This window comes from Pelobates fuscus, chromosome 6, assembly GCF_036172605.1.
Source record: "Pelobates fuscus isolate aPelFus1 chromosome 6, aPelFus1.pri, whole genome shotgun sequence".
In the NCBI taxonomy this organism is placed as follows: Eukaryota; Metazoa; Chordata; class Amphibia; order Anura; family Pelobatidae; genus Pelobates; species Pelobates fuscus.
In genome coordinates, this window is record NC_086322.1 from 7,226,272 (window position 1) to 7,246,590 (window position 20,319).

Sequence of the window (20,319 nt, forward strand, 5' to 3'; positions counted from 1 at the left end):
TAATTCACCCATACAATGAAAATGATATTGGAAAAACAGATCCTATTGAGGAATTTTAAAATCCTCACTTCAAAACGAAAACTTTGTTTCTATTTTGAGAACACAAATGCTGTCTGGCGCGTTAGTCTGGCAATTTTTTTCCTAAAACCCAACTAATGTAATGGCTCGTTGGTCTAGGGGTATGATTCTCGCTTAGGGTGCGAGAGGTCCCGGGTTCAAATCCCGGACGAGCCCAAGCATTTGGTGTTTTTTCTTTTGAAACACGTAGCTTCGAACTGTGTTTAATATAGTCAGCAAAAATCACTTATAGCAAAACCCTTCAAGTGCTCCAAAGAGAAGATGTTGGCATGCCACCATCAATATATATATTTCCTGGTGCTTCTGATATCACCTTTCAAAGCTAACATCTTATATTAATACTCGTTTAGCTTTTACTTAGAAATGTATGAGAGAAATCATAAAAAATGTGTCGTTTTCATTATCAACCATTTAAAATCAATGGTTTATCGTAAGTCATTAATGCAAGTCCTAACTGCTCAGATGACGCTTTTAAGACTGCAAAGTCTTTCTTAAGACTGCAAAATCTTTGTTAACAACAAACAAAGGGGAACAAAATATATGTTTTGACATACGGAATTCTATTTTTATTCATACTTAGACTTGTGCAAATATGTGATGGAGAGGGTAGGTTTGAATCAAATTCCTTCCAGTACACGCCTGAATGTATCGATGAATAAAACTGTAAAGGTAAATTCAAGGCAGTCGTTACGTTCGACTGTGGATTCAAGTTATGGAACCAGGCCAACCTCCCCAAACATTATTTTGCACAAGACTATTTATAATTAATTTCTCCTCTGCACAACTTTACTTTATTTTCAACATGGTGATAGCATGCAGAATATGAGAAAGAAAGTTAAATCCTTCATGTGCTTTTCCAACATATATTAGAACCACAAATTTCTCCTAAACCAACAAAGCCCTCATAAACAATTAAGAAATGAATGGACATTTTAAGTCTTCCCCAGCAATTTGACCAGAAGCAGACTCAACTTTGACAACAGTCAATATGATTTATCACCATCGTACATAAACCTCAACTGTTAATTCACCCATACAATGAAAATGATATTGGAAAAACAGATCCTATTGAGGAATTTTAAAATCCTCACTTCAAAACGAAAACTTTGTTTCTATTTTGAGAACACAAACGCTGTCTGGCGCGTTAGTCTGGCAATTTTTTTCCTAAAACCCAACTAATGTAATGGCTCGTTGGTCTAGGGGTATGATTCTCGCTTAGGGTGCGAGAGGTCCCGGGTTCAAATCCCGGACGAGCCCAAGCATTTGGTGTTTTTTCTTTTGAAACACGTAGCTTCGAACTGTGTTTAATATAGTCAGCAAAAATCACTTATAGCAAAACCCTTCAAGTGCTCCAAAGAGAAGATGTTGGCACGCCACCATCAATATATATATTTCCTGGTGCTTCTGATATCACCTTTCAAAGCTAACATCTTATATTAATACTCGTTTAGCTTTTACTTAGAAATGTATGAGAGAAATCATAAAAAATGTGTCGTTTTCATTATCAACCATTTAAAATCAATGGTTTATCGTAAGTCATTAATGCAAGTCCTAACTGCTCAGATGACGCTTTTAAGACTGCAAAGTCTTTCTTAAGACTGCAAAATCTTTGTTAACAACAAACAAAGGGGAAAAAATACATGTTTTGACATACGGAATTCTATTTTTATTCATACTTAGACTTGTGCAAATATGTGATGGAGAGGGTAGGTTTGAATCAAATTCCTTCCAGTACACGCCTGAATGTATCGATGAATAAAACTGTAAAGGTAAATTCAAGGCAGTCGTTACGTTCGACTGTGGATTCAAGTTATGGAACCAGGCCAACCTCCCCAAACATTATTTTGCAGAAGACTATTTATGATTAATTTCTCCTCTGCACATCTTTACTTTATTTTCAACATGGTGATAGCATGCAGAATATGAGAAAGAAAGTTAAATCCTTCATGTGCTTTTCCAACATATATTAGAACCACAAATTTCTCCTAAACCAACAAAGCCCTCATAAACAATTAAGAAATGAATGGACATTTTAAGTTTCCCCAGCAATTTGACCAGAAGCAGACTCAACTTTGACAACAGTCAATATGATTTATCACCATTGTACATAAACCTCAACTGTTAATTCACCCATACAATGAAAATGATATTGGAAAAACAGATCCTATTGAGGAATTTTAAAATCCTCACTTCAAAACGAAAACTTTGTTTCTATTTTGAGAACACAAACGCTGTCTGGCGCGTTAGTCTGGCAATTTTTTTCCTAAAACCCAACTAATGTAATGGCTCGTTGGTCTAGGGGTATGATTCTCGCTTAGGGTGCGAGAGGTCCCGGGTTCAAATCCCGGACGAGCCCAAGCATTTGGTGTTTTTTCTTTTGAAACACGTAGCTTCGAACTGTGTTTAATATAGTCAGCAAAAATCACTTATAGCAAAACCCTTCAAGTGCTCCAAAGAGAAGATGTTGGCATGCCACCATCAATATATATATTTCCTGGTGCTTCTGATATCACCTTTCAAAGCTAACATCTTATATTAATACTCGTTTAGCTTTTACTTAGAAATGTATGAGAGAAATCATAAAAAATGTGTCGTTTTCATTATCAACCATTTAAAATCAATGGTTTATCGTAAGTCATTAATGCAAGTCCTAACTGCTCCGATGACGCTTTTAAGACTGCAAAGTCTTTCTTAAGACTGCAAAATCTTTGTTAACAACAAACAAAGGGGAAAAAATACATGTTTTGACATACGGAATTCTATTTTTATTCATACTTAGACTTGTGCAAATATGTGATGGAGAGGGTAGGTTTGAATCAAATTCCTTCCAGTACACGCCTGAATGTATCGATGAATAAAACTGTAAAGGTAAATTCAAGGCAGTCGTTACGTTCGACTGTGGATTCAAGTTATGGAACCAGGCCAACCTCCCCAAACATTATTTTGCACAAGACTATTTATAATTAATTTCTCCTCTGCACATCTTTACTTTATTTTCAACATGGTGATAGCATGCAGAATATGAGAAAGAAAGTTAAATCCTTCATGTGCTTTTCCAACATATATTAGAACCACAAATTTCTCCTAAACCAACAAAGCCCTCATAAACAATTAAGAAATGAATGGACATTTTAAGTCTTCCCCAGCAATTTGACCAGAAGCAGACTCAACTTTGACAACAGTCAATATGATTTATCACCATCGTACATAAACCTCAACTGTTAATTCACCCATACAATGAAAATGATATTGGAAAAACAGATCCTATTGAGGAATTTTAAAATCCTCACTTCAAAACGAAAACTTTGTTTCTATTTTGAGAACACAAACGCTGTCTGGCGCGTTAGTCTGGCAATTTTTTTCCTAAAACCCAACTAATGTAATGGCTCGTTGGTCTAGGGGTATGATTCTCGCTTAGGGTGCGAGAGGTCCCGGGTTCAAATCCCGGACGAGCCCAAGCATTTGGTGTTTTTTCTTTTGAAACACGTAGCTTCGAACTGTGTTTAATATAGTCAGCAAAAATCACTTATAGCAAAACCCTTCAAGTGCTCCAAAGAGAAGATGTTGGCATGCCACCATCAATATATATATTTCCTGGTGCTTCTGATATCACCTTTCAAAGCTAACATCTTATATTAATACTCGTTTAGCTTTTACTTAGAAATGTATGAGAGAAATCATAAAAAATGTGTCGTTTTCATTATCAACCATTTAAAATCAATGGTTTATCGTAAGTCATTAATGCAAGTCCTAACTGCTCAGATGACGCTTTTAAGACTGCAAAGTCTTTCTTAAGACTGCAAAATCTTTGTTTACAACAAAAAAAGGGGAAAAAATATATGTTTTGACATACGGAATTCTATTTTTATTCATACTTAGACTTGTGCAAATATGTGATGGAGAGGGTAGGTTTGAATCAAATTCCTTCCAGTACACGCCTGAATGTATCGATGAATAAAACTGTAAAGGTAAATTCAAGGCAGTCGTTACGTTCGACTGTGGATTCAAGTTATGGAACCAGGCCAACCTCCCCAAACATTATTTTGCACAAGACTATTTATAATTAATTTCTCCTCTGCACAACTTTACTTTATTTTCAACATGGTGATAGCATGCAGAATATGAGAAAGAAAGTTAAATCCTTCATGTGCTTTTCCAACATATATTAGAACCACAAATTTCTCCTAAACCAACAAAGCCCTCATAAACAATTAAGAAATGAATGGACATTTTAAGTCTTCCCCAGCAATTTGACCAGAAGCAGACTCAACTTTGACAACAGTCAATATGATTTATCACCATCGTACATAAACCTCAACTGTTAATTCACCCATACAATGAAAATGATATTGGAAAAACAGATCCTATTGAGGAATTTTAAAATCCTCACTTCAAAACGAAAACTTTGTTTCTATTTTGAGAACACAAACGCTGTCTGGCGCGTTAGTCTGGCAATTTTTTTCCTAAAACCCAACTAATGTAATGGCTCGTTGGTCTAGGGGTATGATTCTCGCTTAGGGTGCGAGAGGTCCCGGGTTCAAACCCCGGACGAGCCCAAGCATTTGGTGTTTTTTCTTTTGAAACACGTAGCTTCGAACTGTGTTTAATATAGTCAGCAAAAATCACTTATAGCAAAACCCTTCAAGTGCTCCAAAGAGAAGATGTTGGCATGCCACCATCAATATATATATTTCCTGGTGCTTCTGATATCACCTTTCAAAGCTAACATCTTATATTAATACTCGTTTAGCTTTTACTTAGAAATGTATGAGAGAAATCATAAAAAATGTGTCGTTTTCATTATCAACCATTTAAAATCAATGGTTTATCGTAAGTCATTAATGCAAGTCCTAACTGCTCAGATGACGCTTTTAAGACTGCAAAGTCTTTCTTAAGACTGCAAAATCTTTGTTAACAACAAACAAAGGGGAAAAAATACATGTTTTGACATACGGAATTCTATTTTTATTCATACTTAGACTTGTGCAAATATGTGATGGAGAGGGTAGGTTTGAATCAAATTCCTTCCAGTACACGCCTGAATGTATCGATGAATAAAACTGTAAAGGTAAATTCAAGGCAGTCGTTACGTTCGACTGTGGATTCAAGTTATGGAACCAGGCCAACCTCCCCAAACATTATTTTGCAGAAGACTATTTATAATTAATTTCTCCTCTGCACATCTTTACTTTATTTTCAACATGGTGATAGCATGCAGAATATGAGAAAGAAAGTTAAATCCTTCATGTGCTTTTCCAACATATATTAGAACCACAAATTTCTCCTAAACCAACAAAGCCCTCATAAACAATTAAGAAATGAATGGACATTTTAAGTTTCCCCAGCAATTTGACCAGAAGCAGACTCAACTTTGACAACAGTCAATATGATTTATCACCATTGTACATAAACCTCAACTGTTAATTCACCCATACAATGAAAATGATATTGGAAAAACAGATCCTATTGAGGAATTTTAAAATCCTCACTTCAAAACGAAAACTTTGTTTCTATTTTGAGAACACAAACGCTGTCTGGCGCGTTAGTCTGGCAATTTTTTTCCTAAAACCCAACTAATGTAATGGCTCGTTGGTCTAGGGGTATGATTCTCGCTTAGGGTGCGAGAGGTCCCGGGTTCAAATCCCGGACGAGCCCAAGCATTTGGTGTTTTTTCTTTTGAAACACGTAGCTTCGAACTGTGTTTAATATAGTCAGCAAAAATCACTTATAGCAAAACCCTTCAAGTGCTCCAAAGAGAAGATGTTGGCATGCCACCATCAATATATATATTTCCTGGTGCTTCTGATATCACCTTTCAAAGCTAACATCTTATATTAATACTCGTTTAGCTTTTACTTAGAAATGTATGAGAGAAATCATAAAAAATGTGTCGTTTTCATTATCAACCATTTAAAATCAATGGTTTATCGTAAGTCATTAATGCAAGTCCTAACTGCTCCGATGACGCTTTTAAGACTGCAAAGTCTTTCTTAAGACTGCAAAATCTTTGTTAACAACAAACAAAGGGGAAAAAATACATGTTTTGACATACGGAATTCTATTTTTATTCATACTTAGACTTGTGCAAATAGGTGATGGAGAGGGTAGGTTTGAATCAAATTCCTTCCAGTACACGCCTGAATGTATCGATGAATAAAACTGTAAAGGTAAATTCAAGGCAGTCGTTACGTTCGACTGTGGATTCAAGTTATGGAACCAGGCCAACCTCCCCAAACATTATTTTGCACAAGACTATTTATAATTAATTTCTCCTCTGCACATCTTTACTTTATTTTCAACATGGTGATAGCATGCAGAATATGAGAAAGAAAGTTAAATCCTTCATGTGCTTTTCCAACATATATTAGAACCACAAATTTCTCCTAAACCAACAAAGCCCTCATAAACAATTAAGAAATGAATGGACATTTTAAGTCTTCCCCAGCAATTTGACCAGAAGCAGACTCAACTTTGACAACAGTCAATATGATTTATCACCATCGTACATAAACCTCAACTGTTAATTCACCCATACAATGAAAATGATATTGGAAAAACAGATCCTATTGAGGAATTTTAAAATCCTCACTTCAAAACGAAAACTTTGTTTCTATTTTGAGAACACAAACGCTGTCTGGCGCGTTAGTCTGGCAATTTTTTTCCTAAAACCCAACTAATGTAATGGCTCGTTGGTCTAGGGGTATGATTCTCGCTTAGGGTGCGAGAGGTCCCGGGTTCAAATCCCGGACGAGCCCAAGCATTTGGTGTTTTTTCTTTTGAAACACGTAGCTTCGAACTGTGTTTAATATAGTCAGCAAAAATCACTTATAGCAAAACCCTTCAAGTGCTCCAAAGAGAAGATGTTGGCATGCCACCATCAATATATATATTTCCTGGTGCTTCTGATATCACCTTTCAAAGCTAACATCTTATATTAATACTCGTTTAGCTTTTACTTAGAAATGTATGAGAGAAATCATAAAAAATGTGTCGTTTTCATTATCAACCATTTAAAATCAATGGTTTATCGTAAGTCATTAATGCAAGTCCTAACTGCTCCGATGATGCTTTTAAGACTGCAAAGTCTTTCTTAAGACTGCAAAATCTTTGTTAACAACAAACAAAGGGGAAAAAATACATGTTTTGACATACGGAATTCTATTTTTATTCATACTTAGACTTGTGCAAATATGTGATGGAGAGGGTAGGTTTGAATCAAATTCCTTCCAGTACACGCCTGAATGTATCGATGAATAAAACTGTAAAGGTAAATTCAAGGCAGTCGTTACGTTCGACTGTGGATTCACGTTATGGAACCAGGCCAACCTTGCCAAACATTATTTTGCACAAGACTATTTATAATTAATTTCTCCTCTGCACAACTTTACTTTATTTTCAACATGGTGATAGCATGCAGAATATGAGAAAGAAAGTTAAATCCTTCATGTGCTTTTCCAACATATATTAGAACCACAAATTTCTCCTAAACCAACAAAGCCCTCATAAACAATTAAGAAATGAATGGACATTTTAAGTCTTCCCCAGCAATTTGACCAGAAGCAGACTCAACTTTGACAACAGTCAATATGATTTATCACCATCGTACATAAACCTCAACTGTTAATTCACCCATACAATGAAAATGATATTGGAAAAACAGATCCTATTGAGGAATTTTAAAATCCTCACTTCAAAACGAAAACTTTGTTTCTATTTTGAGAACACAAACGCTGTCTGGCGCGTTAGTCTGGCAATTTTTTTCCTAAAACCCAACTAATGTAATGGCTCGTTGGTCTAGGGGTATGATTCTCGCTTAGGGTGCGAGAGGTCCCGGGTTCAAACCCCGGACGAGCCCAAGCAATTGGTGTTTTTTCTTTTGAAACACGTAGCTTCGAACTGTGTTTAATATAGTCAGCAAAAATCACTTATAGCAAAACCCTTCAAGTGCTCCAAAGAGAAGATGTTGGCATGCCACCATCAATATATATATTTCCTGGTGCTTCTGATATCACCTTTCAAAGCTAACATCTTATATTAATACTCGTTTAGCTTTTACTTAGAAATGTATGAGAGAAATCATAAAAAATGTGTCGTTTTCATTATCAACCATTTAAAATCATTGGTTTATCGTAAGTCATTAATGCAAGTCCTAACTGCTCAGATGACGTTTTTAACCCCTTAAGGACACATGACATGTCTGACACGTCATGATCCCCTTTTATTCCAGAAGTTTGGTCCTTAAGGGGTTAAGACTGCAAAGTCTTTCTTAAGACTGCAAAATCTTTGTTAACAACAAATAAAGGGGAAAAAATACATGTTTTGACATACGGAATTCTATTTTTATTCATACTTAGACTTGTGCAAATAGGTGATGGAGAGGGTAGGTTTGAATCAAATTCCTTCCAGTACACGCCTGAATGTATCGATGAATAAAACTGTAAAGGTAAATTCAAGGCAGTCGTTACGTTCGACTGTGGATTCAAGTTATGGAACCAGGCCAACCTCCCCAAACATTATTTTGCACAAGACTATTTATAATTAATTTCTCCTCTGCACATCTTTACTTTATTTTCAACATGGTGATAGCATGCAGAATATGAGAAAGAAAGTTAAATCCTTCATGTGCTTTTCCAACATATATTAGAACCACAAATTTCTCCTAAACCAACAAAGCCCTCATAAACAATTAAGAAATGAATGGACATTTTAAGTCTTCCCCAGCAATTTGACCAGAAGCAGACTCAACTTTGACAACAGTCAATATGATTTATCACCATCGTACATAAACCTCAACTGTTAATTCACCCATACAATGAAAATGATATTGGAAAAACAGATCCTATTGAGGAATTTTAAAATCCTCACTTCAAAACGAAAACTTTGTTTCTATTTTGAGAACACAAACGCTGTCTGGCGCGTTAGTCTGGCAATTTTTTTCCTAAAACCCAACTAATGTAATGGCTCGTTGGTCTAGGGGTATGATTCTCGCTTAGGGTGCGAGAGGTCCCGGGTTCAAATCCCGGACGAGCCCAAGCATTTGGTGTTTTTTCTTTTGAAACACGTAGCTTCGAACTGTGTTTAATATAGTCAGCAAAAATCACTTATAGCAAAACCCTTCAAGTGCTCCAAAGAGAAGATGTTGGCATGCCACCATCAATATATATATTTCCTGGTGCTTCTGATATCACCTTTCAAAGCTAACATCTTATATTAATACTCGTTTAGCTTTTACTTAGAAATGTATGAGAGAAATCATAAAAAATGTGTCGTTTTCATTATCAACCATTTAAAATCAATGGTTTATCGTAAGTCATTAATGCAAGTCCTAACTGCTCCGATGACGCTTTTAAGACTGCAAAGTCTTTCTTAAGACTGCAAAATCTTTGTTAACAACAAACAAAGGGGAAAAAATACATGTTTTGACATACGGAATTCTATTTTTATTCATACTTAGACTTGTGCAAATATGTGATGGAGAGGGTAGGTTTGAATCAAATTCCTTCCAGTACACGCCTGAATGTATCGATGAATAAAACTGTAAAGGTAAATTCAAGGCAGTCGTTACGTTCGACTGTGGATTCAAGTTATGGAACCAGGCCAACCTCCCCAAACATTATTTTGCACAAGACTATTTATAATTAATTTCTCCTCTGCACATCTTTACTTTATTTTCAACATGGTGATAGCATGCAGAATATGAGAAAGAAAGTTAAATCCTTCATGTGCTTTTCCAACATATATTAGAACCACAAATTTCTCCTAAACCAACAAAGCCCTCATAAACAATTAAGAAATGAATGGACATTTTAAGTCTTCCCCAGCAATTTGACCAGAAGCAGACTCAACTTTGACAACAGTCAATATGATTTATCACCATCGTACATAAACCTCAACTGTTAATTCACCCATACAATGAAAATGATATTGGAAAAACAGATCCTATTGAGGAATTTTAAAATCCTCACTTCAAAACGAAAACTTTGTTTCTATTTTGAGAACACAAACGCTGTCTGGCGCGTTAGTCTGGCAATTTTTTTCCTAAAACCCAACTAATGTAATGGCTCGTTGGTCTAGGGGTATGATTCTCGCTTAGGGTGCGAGAGGTCCCGGGTTCAAATCCCGGACGAGCCCAAGCATTTGGTGTTTTTTCTTTTGAAACACGTAGCTTCGAACTGTGTTTAATATAGTCAGCAAAAATCACTTATAGCAAAACCCTTCAAGTGCTCCAAAGAGAAGATGTTGGCATGCCACCATCAATATATATATTTCCTGGTGCTTCTGATATCACCTTTCAAAGCTAACATCTTATATTAATACTCGTTTAGCTTTTACTTAGAAATGTATGAGAGAAATCATAAAAAATGTGTTGTTTTCATTATCAACCATTTAAAATCAATGGTTTATCGTAAGTCATTAATGCAAGTCCTAACTGCTCAGATGACGCTTTTAAGACTGCAAAGTCTTTCTTAAGACTGCAAAATCTTTGTTAACAACAAACAAAGGGGAAAAATATATGTTTTGACATACGGAATTCTATTTTTATTCATACTTAGACTTGTGCAAATATGTGATGGAGAGGGTAGGTTTGAATCAAATTCCTTCAAGTACACGCCTGAATGTATCGATGAATAAAACTGTAAAGGTAAATTCAAGGCAGTCGTTACGTTCGACTGTGGATTCAAGTTATGGAACCAGGCCAACCTCCCCAAACATTATTTTGCACAAGACTATTTATAATTAATTTCTCCTCTGCACAACTTTACTTTATTTTCAACATGGTGATAGCATGCAGAATATGAGAAAGAAAGTTAAATCCTTCATGTGCTTTTCCAACATATATTAGAACCACAAATTTCTCCTAAACCAACAAAGCCCTCATAAACAATTAAGAAATGAATGGACATTTTAAGTCTTCCCCAGCAATTTGACCAGAAGCAGACTCAACTTTGACAACAGTCAATATGATTTATCACCATCGTACATAAACCTCAACTGTTAATTCACCCATACAATGAAAATGATATTGGAAAAACAGATCCTATTGAGGAATTTTAAAATCCTCACTTCAAAACGAAAACTTTGTTTCTATTTTGAGAACACAAACGCTGTCTGGCGCGTTAGTCTGGCAATTTTTTTCCTAAAACCCAACTAATGTAATGGCTCGTTGGTCTAGGGGTATGATTCTCGCTTAGGGTGCGAGAGGTCCCGGGTTCAAACCCCGGACGAGCCCAAGCATTTGGTGTTTTTTCTTTTGAAACACGTAGCTTCGAACTGTGTTTAATATAGTCAGCAAAAATCACTTATAGCAAAACCCTTCAAGTGCTCCAAAGAGAAGATGTTGGCATGCCACCATCAATATATATATTTCCTGGTGCTTCTGATATCACCTTTCAAAGCTAACATCTTATATTAATACTCGTTTAGCTTTTACTTAGAAATGTATGAGAGAAATCATAAAAAATGTGTCGTTTTCATTATCAACCATTTAAAATCATTGGTTTATCGTAAGTCATTAATGCAAGTCCTAACTGCTCAGATGACGTTTTTAACCCCTTAAGGACACATGACATGTCTGACACGTCATGATCCCCTTTTATTCCAGAAGTTTGGTCCTTAAGGGGTTAAGACTGCAAAGTCTTTCTTAAGACTGCAAAATCTTTGTTAACAACAAACAAAGGGGAAAAAATACATGTTTTGACATACGGAATTCTATTTTTATTCATACTTAGACTTGTGCAAATAGGTGATGGAGAGGGTAGGTTTGAATCAAATTCCTTCCAGTACACGCCTGAATGTATCGATGAATAAAACTGTAAAGGTAAATTCAAGGCAGTCGTTACGTTCGACTGTGGATTCAAGTTATGGAACCAGGCCAACCTCCCCAAACATTATTTTGCACAAGACTATTTATAATTAATTTCTCCTCTGCACATCTTTACTTTATTTTCAACATGGTGATAGCATGCAGAATATGAGAAAGAAAGTTAAATCCTTCATGTGCTTTTCCAACATATATTAGAACCACAAATTTCTCCTAAACCAACAAAGCCCTCATAAACAATTAAGAAATGAATGGACATTTTAAGTCTTCCCCAGCAATTTGACCAGAAGCAGACTCAACTTTGACAACAGTCAATATGATTTATCACCATCGTACATAAACCTCAACTGTTAATTCACCCATACAATGAAAATGATATTGGAAAAACAGATCCTATTGAGGAATTTTAAAATCCTCACTTCAAAACGAAAACTTTGTTTCTATTTTGAGAACACAAACGCTGTCTGGCGCGTTAGTCTGGCAATTTTTTTCCTAAAACCCAACTAATGTAATGGCTCGTTGGTCTAGGGGTATGATTCTCGCTTAGGGTGCGAGAGGTCCCGGGTTCAAATCCTGGACGAGCCCAAGCATTTGGTGTTTTTTCTTTTGAAACACGTAGCTTCGAACTGTGTTTAATATAGTCAGCAAAAATCACTTATAGCAAAACCCTTCAAGTGCTCCAAAGAGAAGATGTTGGCACGCCACCATCAATATATATATTTCCTGGTGCTTCTGATATCACCTTTCAAAGCTAACATCTTATATTAATACTCGTTTAGCTTTTACTTAGAAATGTATGAGAGAAATCATAAAAAATGTGTCGTTTTCATTATCAACCATTTAAAATCAATGGTTTATCGTAAGTCATTAATGCAAGTCCTAACTGCTCAGATGACGCTTTTAAGACTGCAAAGTCTTTCTTAAGACTGCAAAATCTTTGTTAACAACAAACAAAGGGGAAAAAATACATGTTTTGACATACGGAATTCTATTTTTATTCATACTTAGACTTGTGCAAATATGTGATGGAGAGGGTAGGTTTGAATCAAATTCCTTCCAGTACACGCCTGAATGTATCGATGAATAAAACTGTAAAGGTAAATTCAAGGCAGTCGTTACGTTCGACTGTGGATTCAAGTTATGGAACCAGGCCAACCTCCCCAAACATTATTTTGCAGAAGACTATTTATAATTAATTTCTCCTCTGCACATCTTTACTTTATTTTCAACATGGTGATAGCATGCAGAATATGAGAAAGAAAGTTAAATCCTTCATGTGCTTTTCCAACATATATTAGAACCACAAATTTCTCCTAAACCAACAAAGCCCTCATAAACAATTAAGAAATGAATGGACATTTTAAGTTTCCCCAGCAATTTGACCAGAAGCAGACTCAACTTTGACAACAGTCAATATGATTTATCACCATTGTACATAAACCTCAACTGTTAATTCACCCATACAATGAAAATGATATTGGAAAAACAGATCCTATTGAGGAATTTTAAAATCCTCACTTCAAAACGAAAACTTTGTTTCTATTTTGAGAACACAAACGCTGTCTGGCGCGTTAGTCTGGCAATTTTTTTCCTAAAACCCAACTAATGTAATGGCTCGTTGGTCTAGGGGTATGATTCTCGCTTAGGGTGCGAGAGGTCCCGGGTTCAAATCCCGGACGAGCCCAAGCATTTGGTGTTTTTTTTTTTGAAACACGTAGCTTCGAACTGTGTTTAATATAGTCAGCAAAAATCACTTATAGCAAAACCCTTCAAGTGCTCCAAAGAGAAGATGTTGGCATGCCACCATCAATATATATATTTCCTGGTGCTTCTGATATCACCTTTCAAAGCTAACATCTTATATTAATACTCGTTTAGCTTTTACTTAGAAATGTATGAGAGAAATCATAAAAAATGTGTCGTTTTCATTATCAACCATTTAAAATCAATGGTTTATCGTAAGTCATTAATGCAAGTCCTAACTGCTCCGATGACGCTTTTAAGACTGCAAAGTCTTTCTTAAGACTGCAAAATCTTTGTTAACAACAAACAAAGGGGAAAAAATACATGTTTTGACATACGGAATTCTATTTTTATTCATACTTAGACTTGTGCAAATATGTGATGGAGAGGGTAGGTTTGAATCAAATTCCTTCCAGTACACGCCTGAATGTATCGATGAATAAAACTGTAAAGGTAAATTCAAGGCAGTCGTTACGTTCGACTGTGGATTCAAGTTATGGAACCAGGCCAACCTCCCCAAACATTATTTTGCACAAGACTATTTATAATTAATTTCTCCTCTGCACATCTTTACTTTATTTTCAACATGGTGATAGCATGCAGAATATGAGAAAGAAAGTTAAATCCTTCATGTGCTTTTCCAACATATATTAGAACCACAAATTTCTCCTAAACCAACAAAGCCCTCATAAACAATTAAGAAATGAATGGACATTTTAAGTCTTCCCCAGCAATTTGACCAGAAGCAGACTCAACTTTGACAACAGTCAATATGATTTATCACCATCGTACATAAACCTCAACTGTTAATTCACCCATACAATGAAAATGATATTGGAAAAACAGATCCTATTGAGGAATTTTAAAATCCTCACTTCAAAACGAAAACTTTGTTTCTATTTTGAGAACACAAACGCTGTCTGGCGCGTTAGTCTGGCAATTTGTTTCCTAAAACCCAGCTAGTGTAATGGCTCGTTGGTCTAGGGGTATGATTCTCGCTTAGGGTGCGAGAGGTCCCGGGTTCAAATCCCGGACGAGCCCAAGCATTTGGTGTTTTTCTTTTGAAACACGTAGCTTCGAACTGTGTTTAATATAGTCAGCAAAAATCACTTATAGCAAAACCCTTCAAGTGCTCCAAAGAGAAGATGTTGGCATGCCACCATCAATATATATATTTCCTGGTGCTTCTGATATCACCTTTCAAAGCTAACATCTTATATTAATACTCGTTTAGCTTTTACTTAGAAATGTATGAGAGAAATCATAAAAAATGTGTCGTTTTCATTATCAACCATTTAAAATCAATGGTTTATCGTAAGTCATTAATGCAAGTCCTAACTGCTCAGATGACGCTTTTAAGACTGCAAAGTCTTTCTTAAGACTGCAAAATCTTTGTTAACAACAAACAAAGGGGAAAAAATATATGTTTTGACATACGGAATTATATTTTTATTCATACTTAGACTTGTGCAAATATGTGATGGAGAGGGTAGGTTTGACTCAAATTCCTTCCAGTACACGCCTGAATGTATCGATGAATAAAACTGTAAAGGTAAATTCAAGGCAGTCGTTACGTTTGGCTGTGGATTCAAGTTATGGAACCAGGCCAACCTCCCCAAACATTATTTTGCACAAGACTATTTATAATTAATTTCTCCTCTGCACATCTTTACTTTATTTTCAACATGGTGATAGCATGCAGAATATGAGAAAGAAAGTTCAATCCTTCATGTGCTTTTCCAACATATATTTGAACCACAAATTTCTCCTAAACCAACAAAGCCCTCATAAACAATTAAGAAATGAATGGACATTTTAAGTCTTCCCCAGCAATTTGACCAGAAACAGACTCAACTTTGACAACTGTCAATATGATTTATCACCATCGTACATAAACCTCAACTGTTAAATTACCCATACAATGAAAATGATATTGGAAAAACAGATCCTATTGAGGAAATTTAAAATCCTCACTTCAAAACGAAAACTTTGTTTCTATTTTGAGAACACAAACGCTGTCTGGCGCGTTAGTCTGGCAATTTTTTTCCTAAAACCCAACTAATGTAATGGCTCGTTGGTCTAGGGGTATGATTCTCGCTTTGGGTGCGAGAGGTCCCGGGTTCAAATCCCGGACGAGCCCAAGCAATTGTTGTTTTTCTTTTGAAACACGTAGCTTCCAACTGTGTTTAATATAGTCAGCAAAAATCATTTGTAGCAAAACCCTTCAAGTGCTCCACAGAGAAGATGTTGGCATGCCACCATCAATATATATATTTCCTGGTGCTTCTGATATCACCTTTCAAAGCTAACATCTTATATTAATACAAGTTTAGCTTTTACTTAGAATTGTATGAGAGAAATCATAAAAAATGTGTTGTTTTCATTATCAACCATTTAAAATCAATGGTTTATCGTAAGTCATTAATGCAAGTCCTAACTGCTCAGATGACGCTTTTAAGACTGCAAAGTCTTTCTTAAGACTTCAAAATCTTTGTTAACAACAAACAAAGGGGAAAAAATATATGTTTTGACATACGGAATTCTATTTTTATTCATACTTAGACATGTGCAAATATGTGTTGGAGAGGGTAGGTTTGCATCAAATTCCTTCCAGTACACGCCTGAATGTATCGATGAATAAAACTGTAAAGGTAAATTCAAGGCAGTCGTTACGTTCGGCTGTGGATTCAAGTTATGGAACCAGGCCAACCTCCCCAAACATTATTTTGCACAAGACTATTTATAATTAATTTCTCCTCTGCACATCTTTACTTTATTTTCAACATGGTGATAGCATGCAGAATATGAGAAAGAAAGTTGAATCCTTCATGTGCTTTTCCAACATATATTTGAACCACAAATTTCTCCTAAACCAACAAAGCCCTCATAAACAATTAAGAAATGAATGGACATTTTAAGTCTTCCCCAGCAATTTGACCAGAAACAGACTCAACTTTGACAACTGTCAATATGATTTATCACCATCGTACATAAACCTCAACTGTTAATTTACCCATACAATGAAAATGATATTGGAAAAACAGATCCTATTGAGGAAATTTAAAATCCTCACTTCAAAACGAAAACTTTGTTTCTATTTTGAGAACACAAACGCTGTCTGGCGCGTTAGTCTGGCAATTTTTTTCCTAAAACCCAACTAATGTAATGGCTCGTTGGTCTAGGGGTATGATTCTCGCTTAGGGTGCGAGAGGTCCCGGGTTCAAATCCCGGACGAGCCCAAGCATTTGGTGTTTTTTCTTTTGAAACACGTAGCTTCGAACTGTGTTTAATATAGTCAGCAAAAATCACTTATAGCAAAACCCTTCAAGTGCTCCAAAGAGAAGATGTTGGCATGCCACCATCAATATATATATTTCCTGGTGCTTCTGATATCACCTTTCAAAGCTAACATCTTATATTAATACTCGTTTAGCTTTTACTTAGAAATGTATGAGAGAAATCATAAAAAATGTGTTGTTTTCATTATCAACCATTTAAAATCAATGGTTTATCGTAAGTCATTAATGCAAGTCCTAACTGCTCAGATGACGCTTTTAAGACTGCAAAGTCTTTCTTAAGACTGCAAAATCTTTGTTAACAACAAACAAAGGGGAAAAATATATGTTTTGACATACGGAATTCTATTTTTATTCATACTTAGACTTGTGCAAATATGTGATGGAGAGGGTAGGTTTGAATCAAATTCCTTCAAGTACACGCCTGAATGTATCGATGAATAAAACTGTAAAGGTAAATTCAAGGCAGTCGTTACGTTCGACTGTGGATTCAAGTTATGGAACCAGGCCAACCTCCCCAAACATTATTTTGCACAAGACTATTTATAATTAATTTCTCCTCTGCACAACTTTACTTTATTTTCAACATGGTGATAGCATGCAGAATATGAGAAAGAAAGTTAAATCCTTCATGTGCTTTTCCAACATATATTAGAACCACAAATTTCTCCTAAACCAACAAAGCCCTCATAAACAATTAAGAAATGAATGGACATTTTAAGTCTTCCCCAGCAATTTGACCAGAAGCAGACTCAACTTTGACAACAGTCAATATGATTTATCACCATCGTACATAAACCTCAACTGTTAATTCACCCATACAATGAAAATGATATTGGAAAAACAGATCCTATTGAGGAATTTTAAAATCCTCACTTCAAAACGAAAACTTTGTTTCTATTTTGAGAACACAAACGCTGTCTGGCGCGTTAGTCTGGCAATTTTTTTCCTAAAACCCAACTAATGTAATGGCTCGTTGGTCTAGGGGTATGATTCTCGCTTAGGGTGCGAGAGGTCCCGGGTTCAAACCCCGGACGAGCCCAAGCATTTGGTGTTTTTTCTTTTGAAACACGTAGCTTCGAACTGTGTTTAATATAGTCAGCAAAAATCACTTATAGCAAAACCCTTCAAGTGCTCCAAAGAGAAGATGTTGGCATGCCACCATCAATATATATATTCCCTGGTGCTTCTGATATCACCTTTCAAAGCTAACATCTTATATTAATACTCGTTTAGCTTTTACTTAGAAATGTATGAGAGAAATCATAAAAAATGTGTCGTTTTCATTATCAACCATTTAAAATCATTGGTTTATCGTAAGTCATTAATGCAAGTCCTAACTGCTCAGATGACGTTTTTAACCCCTTAAGGACACATGACATGTCTGACACGTCATGATCCCCTTTTATTCCAGAAGTTTGGTCCTTAAGGGGTTAAGACTGCAAAGTCTTTCTTAAGACTGCAAAATCTTTGTTAACAACAAACAAAGGGGAAAAAATACATGTTTTGACATACGGAATTCTATTTTTATTCATACTTAGACTTGTGCAAATAGGTGATGGAGAGGGTAGGTTTGAATCAAATTCCTTCCAGTACACGCCTGAATGTATCGATGAATAAAACTGTAAAGGTAAATTCAAGGCAGTCGTTACGTTCGACTGTGGATTCAAGTTATGGAACCAGGCCAACCTCCCCAAACATTATTTTGCACAAGACTATTTATAATTAATTTCTCCTCTGCACATCTTTACTTTATTTTCAACATGGTGATAGCATGCAGAATATGAGAAAGAAAGTTAAATCCTTCATGTGCTTTTCCAACATATATTAGAACCACAAATTTCTCCTAAACCAACAAAGCCCTCATAAACAATTAAGAAATGAATGGACATTTTAAGTCTTCCCCAGCAATTTGACCAGAAGCAGACTCAACTTTGACAACAGTCAATATGATTTATCACCATCGTACATAAACCTCAACTGTTAATTCACCCATACAATGAAAATGATATTGGAAAAACAGATCCTATTGAGGAATTTTAAAATCCTCACTTCAAAACGAAAACTTTGTTTCTATTTTGAGAACACAAACGCTGTCTGGCGCGTTAGTCTGGCAATTTTTTTCCTAAAACCCAACTAATGTAATGGCTCGTTGGTCTAGGGGTATGATTCTCGCTTAGGGTGCGAGAGGTCCCGGGTTCAAACCCCGGACGAGCCCAAGCATTTGGTGTTTTTTCTTTTGAAACACGTAGCTTCGAACTGTGTTTAATATAGTCAGCAAAAATCACTTATAGCAAAACCCTTCAAGTGCTCCAAAGAGAAGATGTTGGCATGCCACCATCAATATATATATTTCCTGGTGCTTCTGATATCACCTTTCAAAGCTAACATCTTATATTAATACTCGTTTAGCTTTTACTTAGAAATGTATGAGAGAAATCATAAAAAATGTGTCGTTTTCATTATCAACCATTTAAAATCATTGGTTTATCGTAAGTCATTAATGCAAGTCCTAACTGCTCAGATGACGTTTTTAACCCCTTAAGGACACATGACATGTCTGACACGTCATGATCCCCTTTTATTCCAGAAGTTTGGTCCTTAAGGGGTTAAGACTGCAAAGTCTTTCTTAAGACTGCAAAATCTTTGTTAACAACAAACAAAGGGGAAAAAATACATGTTTTGACATACGGAATTCTATTTTTATTCATACTTAGACTTGTGCAAATAGGTGATGGAGAGGGTAGGTTTGAATCAAATTCCTTCCAGTACACGCCTGAATGTATCGATGAATAAAACTGTAAAGGTAAATTCAAGGCAGTCGTTACGTTCGACTGTGGATTCAAGTTATGGAACCAGGCCAACCTCCCCAAACATTATTTTGCACAAGACTATTTATAATTAATTTCTCCTCTGCACATCTTTACTTTATTTTCAACATGGTGATAGCATGCAGAATATGAGAAAGAAAGTTAAATCCTTCATGTGCTTTTCCAACATATATTAGAACCACAAATTTCTCCTAAACCAACAAAGCCCTCATAAACAATTAAGAAATGAATGGACATTTTAAGTCTTCCCCAGCAATTTGACCAGAAGCAGACTCAACTTTGACAACAGTCAATATGATTTATCACCATCGTACATAAACCTCAACTGTTAATTCACCCATACAATGAAAATGATATTGGAAAAACAGATCCTATTGAGGAATTTTAAAATCCTCACTTCAAAACGAAAACTTTGTTTCTATTTTGAGAACACAAACGCTGTCTGGCGCGTTAGTCTGGCAATTTTTTTCCTAAAACCCAACTAATGTAATGGCTCGTTGGTCTAGGGGTATGATTCTCGCTTAGGGTGCGAGAGGTCCCGGGTTCAAAT

At 35.8% G+C, this 20,319-nt stretch overlaps 17 non-coding genes across 17 annotated transcripts; all 17 read left to right on the forward strand.

The window, feature by feature from the left end:
* The first annotated feature begins 162 nt into the window (after positions 1-162).
* On the forward strand, positions 163-234 carry TRNAP-AGG (transfer RNA proline (anticodon AGG)). Its single transcript has one exon. It is a non-coding gene; the product is annotated as a tRNA-Pro (tRNA).
* Positions 235-1,263: 1,029 nt separating this feature from the next.
* Positions 1,264-1,335, forward strand: TRNAP-AGG (transfer RNA proline (anticodon AGG)). The gene has a single exon. It is a non-coding gene; the product is annotated as a tRNA-Pro (tRNA).
* Positions 1,336-2,362: 1,027 nt separating this feature from the next.
* Positions 2,363-2,434, forward strand: TRNAP-AGG (transfer RNA proline (anticodon AGG)). Its single transcript has one exon. It is a non-coding gene; the product is annotated as a tRNA-Pro (tRNA).
* Positions 2,435-3,462: 1,028 nt separating this feature from the next.
* TRNAP-AGG (transfer RNA proline (anticodon AGG)) lies at positions 3,463-3,534 on the forward strand. The gene has a single exon. It is a non-coding gene; the product is annotated as a tRNA-Pro (tRNA).
* A 1,028-nt stretch (positions 3,535-4,562) lies between these two features.
* TRNAP-AGG (transfer RNA proline (anticodon AGG)) lies at positions 4,563-4,634 on the forward strand. Its single transcript has one exon. It is a non-coding gene; the product is annotated as a tRNA-Pro (tRNA).
* A 1,027-nt stretch (positions 4,635-5,661) lies between these two features.
* Positions 5,662-5,733, forward strand: TRNAP-AGG (transfer RNA proline (anticodon AGG)). The gene has a single exon. It is a non-coding gene; the product is annotated as a tRNA-Pro (tRNA).
* A 1,028-nt stretch (positions 5,734-6,761) lies between these two features.
* On the forward strand, positions 6,762-6,833 carry TRNAP-AGG (transfer RNA proline (anticodon AGG)). Its single transcript has one exon. It is a non-coding gene; the product is annotated as a tRNA-Pro (tRNA).
* Positions 6,834-7,861: 1,028 nt separating this feature from the next.
* On the forward strand, positions 7,862-7,933 carry TRNAP-AGG (transfer RNA proline (anticodon AGG)). Its single transcript has one exon. It is a non-coding gene; the product is annotated as a tRNA-Pro (tRNA).
* A 1,104-nt stretch (positions 7,934-9,037) lies between these two features.
* TRNAP-AGG (transfer RNA proline (anticodon AGG)) lies at positions 9,038-9,109 on the forward strand. Its single transcript has one exon. It is a non-coding gene; the product is annotated as a tRNA-Pro (tRNA).
* Positions 9,110-10,137: 1,028 nt separating this feature from the next.
* On the forward strand, positions 10,138-10,209 carry TRNAP-AGG (transfer RNA proline (anticodon AGG)). The gene has a single exon. It is a non-coding gene; the product is annotated as a tRNA-Pro (tRNA).
* Positions 10,210-11,236: 1,027 nt separating this feature from the next.
* On the forward strand, positions 11,237-11,308 carry TRNAP-AGG (transfer RNA proline (anticodon AGG)). Its single transcript has one exon. It is a non-coding gene; the product is annotated as a tRNA-Pro (tRNA).
* Positions 11,309-13,511: 2,203 nt separating this feature from the next.
* On the forward strand, positions 13,512-13,583 carry TRNAP-AGG (transfer RNA proline (anticodon AGG)). Its single transcript has one exon. It is a non-coding gene; the product is annotated as a tRNA-Pro (tRNA).
* Positions 13,584-14,611: 1,028 nt separating this feature from the next.
* On the forward strand, positions 14,612-14,683 carry TRNAP-AGG (transfer RNA proline (anticodon AGG)). Its single transcript has one exon. It is a non-coding gene; the product is annotated as a tRNA-Pro (tRNA).
* A 1,027-nt stretch (positions 14,684-15,710) lies between these two features.
* TRNAP-UGG (transfer RNA proline (anticodon UGG)) lies at positions 15,711-15,782 on the forward strand. Its single transcript has one exon. It is a non-coding gene; the product is annotated as a tRNA-Pro (tRNA).
* A 1,027-nt stretch (positions 15,783-16,809) lies between these two features.
* Positions 16,810-16,881, forward strand: TRNAP-AGG (transfer RNA proline (anticodon AGG)). Its single transcript has one exon. It is a non-coding gene; the product is annotated as a tRNA-Pro (tRNA).
* A 1,027-nt stretch (positions 16,882-17,908) lies between these two features.
* Positions 17,909-17,980, forward strand: TRNAP-AGG (transfer RNA proline (anticodon AGG)). Its single transcript has one exon. It is a non-coding gene; the product is annotated as a tRNA-Pro (tRNA).
* Positions 17,981-19,084: 1,104 nt separating this feature from the next.
* Positions 19,085-19,156, forward strand: TRNAP-AGG (transfer RNA proline (anticodon AGG)). Its single transcript has one exon. It is a non-coding gene; the product is annotated as a tRNA-Pro (tRNA).
* The last annotated feature ends 1,163 nt before the right edge of the window (positions 19,157-20,319 follow it).